This window comes from Sorex fumeus, unplaced genomic scaffold, assembly GCF_029834395.1.
Source record: "Sorex fumeus unplaced genomic scaffold, SorFum_2.1 ptg000075l, whole genome shotgun sequence".
NCBI lineage: Eukaryota > Metazoa > Chordata > Mammalia > Eulipotyphla > Soricidae > Sorex > Sorex fumeus.
This window is the reverse complement of record NW_026606132.1, coordinates 6,776,293-6,785,075: the sequence shown is the minus strand read 5'-3', so window position 1 is coordinate 6,785,075 and position 8,783 is coordinate 6,776,293.

The window sequence follows — 8,783 nt, the reverse complement described above, 5'->3', positions numbered from 1 at the left end:
AGGTTGAACCTGCGCAATATGGCATAACCTTGGAATACATTCAGAACGTCCTTGAGATGGCCACAAGCTTGCACTGTAACCTTGGTAACCTGGGACCATCCGTCCAAATGTTCTCACGTCCTTGAGGTGGTCTAGTCCCTGTTTCCTGAAATAGCTCACTTGGGAATTTCTGCTTCTGTGCTCTCCTGCCTGCAAACGCCCCACCCCCCATCACATATTCTAGGAAACAGAGCTCTTGCCTCTGTTCTGGACCCAGGTTTTTTTTTCCTTGGGGAGGGGGGTCATACGCAGCGGTGCTCAGGGGTCATTCATGGCTCTATCCTCAAAAATCACTGTTGGCAGGCTCGGGGGGGGGGGGCGTTTGATCACTTGCAAAGCAAGTCCTTTACCTCCTGTATTATCTCTCTGGCTCCCTTTTGGAGCACAAGCTCTACTGGGTCTGCTGATGAAATCAATTGAGTCGCCTGTTTCTCAGCAACGTGCTGCCTGCTTTTTTCATTGACTTTTGTTGGGAATTTCTATAATATCTCAAGTGATTTCTGGAGGCACCCCAGCCAGCTGTGCGTAAACACCCCAACAACGGTGTGTAAACCCCAACAAACACAACTAAAAAGAGCTGTGTGAGTAACACAGCCTGGAGGTGTGACCCTTGGCAAACACATGTGTGAACACTACAGCAAGTCTGCTGCGTGGTACAGCTAGATTGTGCCTGAGCACTGCAACTAAAGAGTGCCACTTCCAGGGAGCACCTTTGCCAAGTGTGCGAGTAATGCAGCCTTTGGCACCACTACTAAAAACATGATCAAGCAGGCTGGAGAAAGAGTACAGCAGGAACAAGATGCTTGTTCTATCCCTGGTACTCATAACAGTCTCCCAGCATCGCCAGGAATGATCCCTGAGAGCAGAGCCAGGACTAAGCCCAAGCATCGCCAGGTGTGATCCTAAACTAAAACATTTTCAGGGGCTGGAGCAATAGCACAGCGGGTAGGGCGTTTGCCTTGCACGCAGCCAACCTGGGTTCGATTCCCAACATCCCATAGGGTCCCCTGAGCACCGCCAGGAGTGATTCCTGAGTGCAGAGTCAGGAATAACCTCTGTGCATTTCCAGGTGTGACTCAAAAAGCAAAAATTAAATACATAAATAAATAAATAAATAAAATAAAAGTCAGAGACTTTTAAAAATAAATAAAACATTTTCAAATGTATGGAATATCTTAAATACAAGAATGAGGGTCCAGAGTGATAGGACAGGGTGAAGGCACTTGCCTCGCACACAAACGACCTGTGTTTGATCGCTACCCCTCTACATGGTTCTAAGCACCACTAGGAGTGATCTCTGAGCACAGAGCCAGGAGTAATCTCTAAGCATCCCTGCTGGATGTGGTCCAAAACCCACATATATACATATAAAAGAATGAAAAAGATGAACCATGCAAATAACCTCTTACACATCACCCTCCAAGAAAACATACCCTAGCAAGGTTAGAATAAAAATTAGACCTTTTAATTTTAAAAAAAAGGAAAAAGTAATCATGGTAGCAAATAATGGGACTACATAAAGTACTGGCCACAGTATAGCACTGCACTGTCCTGTATAGCATTGTCCTCCCGTTGTTCATCGATTTGCTCGAGCAGGCACCAGTAACGTCTCCATTGTGAGACTTGTTACTGTTTTTGGCATATTGAATATGTCACAGGTAGCTTGCCAGGCTTTGCTGTGTGGGCGCGATACTCTTGGTAGCTTGCCGAGATACTCTCCTAGAGGGGTGGAGGAATCGAACCGGAGTCTGCCCGGGTCAGTTTCATGCAAGGCAAGTGCCCTACCTGCTGTGTTATAGCTTCAGCAGTAGAAATAGAAATGAGAAGATGGATACAAGAGCCAGTGCAGAGGCTGGAGAGACAGTACAGGGGTTAGGATGCTGACCTTCCAGATAGCCAACCCCGGTATGACCAGAGACATAGCTCAATGGGAAGGAGCACAGGTTTTGCATGCAAGAGGCCTGGGTTTGATCCCAGCACTCCATAGTACCCCATCCCTGCCACCAAGCCATGCCAGGAATGCTCCCCCCCCCCCCAGAGCAAAAAGTCTGGAGTAACTCCTAATCGCCACCAGCTGTAGTTCCCAAACAGAAATAAACAAAAATAGGGAATATGGTGATCTTTAAGAGTATGACTTCAACGTAGCCTTTCCCCATGAGCGTTTACGGGCCCCCAAGCACCAGCAGTCACTCCTGAGCACAGAGTCATGAGTAGCCCTTGAGTACTGCTCCTCTGTACCTTTGCAAAAAAAATAATAAGCCAATGCAAAGGTAGCCTGAACCTGTTTTGGGGAGTGACAGGGTGTGAAAATAGGGAACATCTGAGGAACCAGGAATCTAAGGTGACTTGAGGGTTTTGAACATGGGTCAGCAGAAACTAAGTCTAAGCCAGTTGGAGTCAGGAATCAAGTGGAAAGCAGCAGGTCAAGCTTGGTGATAACCAGCTTGAACTTCGTGGACTGGTGGAAGAGTTTCTTGCAGTTACCAAAACAGGAAGTAGGTCACTTGAGAGTCTGGAGTCTAGGAGTACATCAGGACCAGTGACAGATTTTTTTCAAGGGGATGGGAGTTTGGACCACTCAGGAGCGACTCCTGCCTCTGTGTTCCGGAGTCACTCCTGGTGGTGCTTAAGGGACCATGAGGTGCTGGGGGTCAAAACCAGAGTCTGGTGCATGCAAAGCAAGCACCTTCAACCCCTGTACTGCCTCTTGATACTCATCCCCACCCCAAAATAGCTATGGGAGCTGGACACACACACAAACACACACACACCTACCTCAAAGATATTGCAAATTTGCTTCCAGCTGACAGCAAATAATTATAATCATAATAAAGTAACTCTCACAAAGGTTCTGGTTTCTCAGTGCAGAGAAAGGTTAGTGCAGTCCTAGGGAGATAGTTCAGTGGCTCAGAATACCTGCTTTGCATGTCTTGGGTTGCCAGTACAATTCCCAGGGCCAACATGTGTACGGAGCTCAATCCTGGCTTCTGCTCTTTTGAGTCTGGCAGCTCTGCTGTCTGTGGGCCAAGCATGCCACAAGCAAGGGTGCATGATTACCACAGCTAACAGGATGCAACGATGTAGGCAAGTAGACGGGCAAGGGCCCATGGCAATGGAATTCCTAGAAAGTAATAAAACCAAGAGGGCCCATGCTGAATAGACAACTCCCAACTCGATCCGCTTGGCAACCACCCTAGCAATGGACTTTTACCTAGGTAGAAGCTCCACATGGGGTAAAGTAAAGTAAAGTAAAGGCCCTCCCGTTGATCATCAATTTGCTCGAGTGGGCCCAGTAACGTCTCCATTGGAGACTTTGCTGTTACTGTGTCTGGCATATTGAATACGTCACGGGGAGCTTGCCAGGCTCTGCCGTGCGGGCGAGATACTCTCGGTAGCTTGACGGGCTCTCCGAGAGGGGCGGAGGAATCGAACTCAGGTCGGCCATGTTGGCTGCGTGCAAGGCAAACGCTTTACCGCTATGCTATCGCTCCAGTAGAAGCTCCACATGGGGTACCTTGGGAAAAACCCTATAAAAGCCACCTTGTGGAGCTGGAGCAATAGCACTGTGGGTAGGGCGTTTGCCTTGCATGTGGCTGACCCAGGTTCAATTCCCAGCATCCCATATGGTCCCCCAAGCACTACCAGGAGTAATTCCTGAATGCAGAGCCAGGAGTAACCCCTGTGCATCGCTGGGTGTGACCCAAAAAGCAAAAAAAAAGCCATCTTGAACAAAGGAAGCACGCATATGCTGCCCAAGCTCATGTGCTGCTTGTGCCCACGTGGCTGAGCACATGTGGACACATTGCTGCCCGCATCTTCCCTTGTGAGATGTGTGCTTTCATACTCACATATCTAATGCTGGTATGTGTGCAGGCACTCTCTCTGCCTTTGGGTGCTTGGGGAACCATATGGGATGCTGGGAATTGAACCCGGGTTGGCCGCATGCAAGACAAAAGTCCTACCCGCTGGGCTATCACTCCAGCCCCGTCCCTGTTCTCTCTTGATAGCGTTATTGTCTCTCACTTTCTCTCCCTCCTTCCCCTTCCTTAAAAAAACTTCCAAATAAAATCTGCTTTTACTTCACTGCTCATTTATTACTGAAATTCTTTTCTGCAAGGCAAGACAAGAACCCTAAAACCCTGGGTAAGGCCTAGGACTGACCCTCCTTTCCTGCAAAGAGAAAATCCTCACTCCAACCAGAGTCCGTGGCTCCCCGAGACATCGGGTTGTGAGGATCAACTCCCTTACCTAGAAGGCCAGGCAGATGTCAGGTGTGGCTAGACGGCCACCTGGTGGGGTTGGCGGGGTTCCGGTCCATGCCATGCAGGGGCTCATCACAGACTTTATCAGTCCTAGTCTTCTCAGCTGGTCCTGGGGTGGCAGAGGTGGATGGGGAGAAAGTGAGCATCTCGCTTCTCCCTGCCTCACATAAGTCACCATTGGGGGCCCCACGGACTTCACAACCTATGATGAGAAATACTGAAAAAAGAAGTTTGACCCCAAGGGCCAGGAAATGTGACTCCTGCAGAGAACATTTCTGAGCACTGCAGCAATCCCCAGAGAGCACTACTACCAGAATGTGCATCATCCCACAACTAGAGGGTGTGAACCGCCACCTCCAGGAGCCGGTGACCAAACATCACAATGAAAGAAGTTCAAGGTCGGACAGGACAGTCACTGCAGGGGGTAAGATGCTAATCTTGCATGCAGCATAACCCAGTTTGAGAGATGGGCATCATATACGATCCCTTTGGCACCAGCCCAGGGTCATCCTGAGCACAGAGTCAGCAAAAGCTCCTGAGCACAGCTGGGTGTGGACCACTATTCCCTCAATTAAAGAAAAATAAAACCACTCATTAAAAAGAAAATCTAGACATGAAATGAGTCTGAGGGAGAGAGACATAAAATGATCGCATTCATTTATTTGTGGGATATAAAAAATCATAGTATGAGAATAGTACCCAGAGACAGTAGAAACGAGGACCAGAGGACTGGTCCATGGCAAGAAGCTTGCCGCAAGTAGTGGGGACTGTAGTTAGGACAGAGAAGGGACCACTATGACAATGACAACTGGCAATGATCATTCTGGACAGGAACTGAGTGCTGAAAGGAGGTAAAGTGATATGCATGATCACTTCAGTAACAGTACTGCAAACCACAGAGCCTAAAAGGGGAGGGAGGGAGCAGGAAGGAGGGTGGGAGGAAGAAGAAGAGTCTTTCTCAGAGGCAGGCTGGGGAAGAGTAGGGCCAGAAGGACACTGGGGACATTGGTGGTGGGAAATGTACACTGGTAAAGGGACAGGTGTTGGGACATTGTGACTGATACCCAATTATGAACAATTTTGCAACTGTGAATCTCATGCTGTGCTGTGGCTCTCGTGAACTGGTCTTTCTCCTCATCCTCACACCCCCCCCCTCCTCCTTCATCTCCTCCTCCTACATTTCACTTCCCTAGTAGCATCCTGAAAATCTTTTCTGCAAGGATACCTAGGTGGAGATCAGGACCCATTTCCTTCCTTCCCCCCACCCTGCCCCGCAAAGAGCAATGCCTCAGTCCAGGCTAAGACGGCGGGGGGGTGGGGGGAGAACTGAGGCATTGCTGTTGGGGTTGAAGCGATAGCACAGCAGGTAGGGCATTTGCCTTTCACTCCGCTGACCCGGGTTTGATCCCCAGCATCCTATATGGTCCCCTGAGCACCACCTCTAGGAGTAATTCCTGAGTGCAGAGCCAGGAGTATTCCTAGGCATCATGAGGTGTGACTCAAAAAGCAAAAAATAAAAAAAAGACAGAGCTCCCTGAAAATTGGGAGCTGGGAATCAAGTCCTGTGCCTTTTTGACCAAGTGGACCTCAATGATGGCTGCATCACTGATGGCTGCTGAGTGGGGGCCAGTGGGACACTAGTGTCCACTCTGTGCAGGTGCTCCTGGCAGATTTTACCCATCCCAGCATGTTCCCAGGCATGCCCCAAGGAGTCGGTGGGACTTGTAGCCCTCCCTCTCTTCTCCACCCACCTCTCTTGCTCAACACCTCTCCCAGGATGTCAGCACAAATCCACAAGCCTCTTATCTGTAAAACAAAAATGTCATATTTAAGGCAAGAAAGCTAGCTCAATGAACAGGAGCACAGGTTTTGAAGCAGGAAGCCCAGGTTGGATTCCTGGTGCAACACAGTTCCCTGAGCATGGCCACATGTGGCTGGAAACCCAAAGAGGACAAAAATCAGTATCTTCAAAGTGCAATCAAGTGAAGTACAGCTGGCTCTGGGGATGTGGCTTAATGGTAAAAAGGAGTGCATACCTCACACTGTGAGTTCAATCCCCAGCACCAAAAGAACAGTGGCCAAGGATTAAAAATGAAGTGGAGTTCAGTAAAAAATAAAAGGATGATGCATATGGTTGCCCCTTTACTGGATTAAGAAAGGTGTTTGTTAAGGAATTTTACACATTTTCAATAATGAATTAATGTCTCATTTGTAGCACTGTAGCACTGTCCTGCCGTTGTTCATCAATTTGCTCGAGCGGGCACCAGTAACGTCTCCATTGTGAGACTTGTTGTTACTGTGTTTGGCATATCAAATACATCACGGCGAGCTTGCCAGGCTTTGCTGTGCGGGCGAGATACTCTCAGTAGCTTGCCGGGCTCTCTGAGAGTCTCATTTGTATGGAGTGTTATATGTCTTATCAGTTTTTACACCCATAGAGAAATTTACTGCAATAATTTACTTATTAATGCAGACACTTAAGCAATATCTATGATATCACTGTCACTGTCACTGTCCTCCCATTGTTCATCGATTTGCTCGAGCGGGCCCAGTAACGTCTCTCCATCATGAGACTTGTTACTGTGTTTGGCATAGGAGGAAGATACTCTCGGTAGCTTGCTGGGCTCGCCGAGAGGGGTGGAGAAATTGAACCCAGCTCTCGGCTGGGTCAGCTGCGTGCAAGGCAAACACCCTACCACTGTGCTATCACTCCAGCCCATCTATGATATAATATTTTTTTAATATAAAGCCAATATTCCCTATCTTCCCCGGTGCTGGCCCCTGTGGTGGGAACGTCTTCAGGTCTGCAATGCCCATGGCTCATGGCCCAGACTAGAGGACGCTCAGGAGCGTGAGGGTCAGAGCAGGGTCAGGGGCATGATGGCGACATGGACCCAGACAGCCAGCTCCTGCATGCACAGCCTGTCAGCTCTGCAGGTCTGGAGGAGGCACGACAGGGCTGAGGACCATGGCCCCTGGGCTCTCCTGAGGGTTTGACCCTTGCTTAGGTCATTCCTGACACGCTCAGGCCGAGCTCCCCCTCTGTCCTTGTTACCTTTTTCTTTTTTCTAAATAGTGTATTTAGAGGGCTGGAGTGAATAGCACAGCAGGTGGGGCATTTGCCTTGCATGCGGCCGACCCAGGTTCGATTTCTCCATCCCTCTCAGAAAGCCTGGCAAGGTATTGAGAGTATCCCGCCTGCACAGCAGAGCCTGGCAAGCTCCTCGTGGCGTATTCAATATGCCAAAAACAATAACAACAAGTCTCACAATGGAGACATTCCTGGTGCCCGCTCGAGCAAATCGATGAACAACGGGAGGACAGTGCTACAGTGCTATTCCCTATCTTAGGACATAATATTTTTACTTTTATAGGCCTATTCAGGTTTTCCCTTTAAATTTTCTTAATTCTCTTAATTCTGACTAAATTTTACACTTGTAGTTTGCATCTATATCGTGGAAATTCTAAAAAATATTAGCACAGAATTTTAAAAAGTTTTATTGATAGAAAAGACATGATAATTACCACAATAAGATCCAAGTACAAAATAAAATTGAACATAATACATTTTATATTTTTAAATGTAGGAGTACTGCTATTTATGCAATATATTTTAGAAGCTAGGCTGAAGCAAAAGCACAGCGGGTTGGGTGTTTGCCTTGCACGTGGCCAACCCGGGTTCGATTCCTCTGTCCCTCTCAGAGAGCCCAGCAAGCTACCGAGAGTATTCCACCCGCACAGCAGAGCCTGGCAAGCTCCCCGTGTCGTATTCGATATGCCAAAAACAGTAACAACAAGTCTCACAATGGAGACGTTCCTGGTGCCCGCTCGAGCAAATCAATGAACAACGGGAGGACAGTGCTACAGTGCATTTTAGAAGACAGAGTTGAAAGCTTACTTATGTAAATGAGACTAGGTACATTATATTTATATTAAAAGATTTGAATTTCTTTATTTACATAGCCTGGCAAGCTCCCCGTGACGTATTCGATATGCCAAACATAGTAACAACAAAGTCTCCAATGGAGACGTTACTGGGCCCGCTCGAGCAAATCGATGATCAACGGGAGGGCCTTTACCTTTTTACCTTACATAGGCTAAAATCATATAGCAATAAATCATCACAAATTGTCTCTTATTGATTTACTCTCTAATAATTTCATTTAAATATCATATAAGGCTGGAGCGATAGCACAGCTGTAGGGCGTTTTTGCACGTGGCCGGCCGGGCCAACCCAGGTTCGATTCCTCTGCCCCTCTCGGAGAGCCCGGCAATCTACCGAGAGTATCTCGCCCGCATGGCAAAGCCTGGTAAGCTCCCTGTGATGTATTCGATATGCCAAACACAGTAACAATTGTCACAATGGAGACATTCCTGGGCCTGCTCGAGCAAATCGATGAACAACGGGAGGACAGTGACAGTGACAGTGCCATCACTGGAGCAAGCAATATGAAGTAAATTTGTTATGTGCTTGCAAAGGGG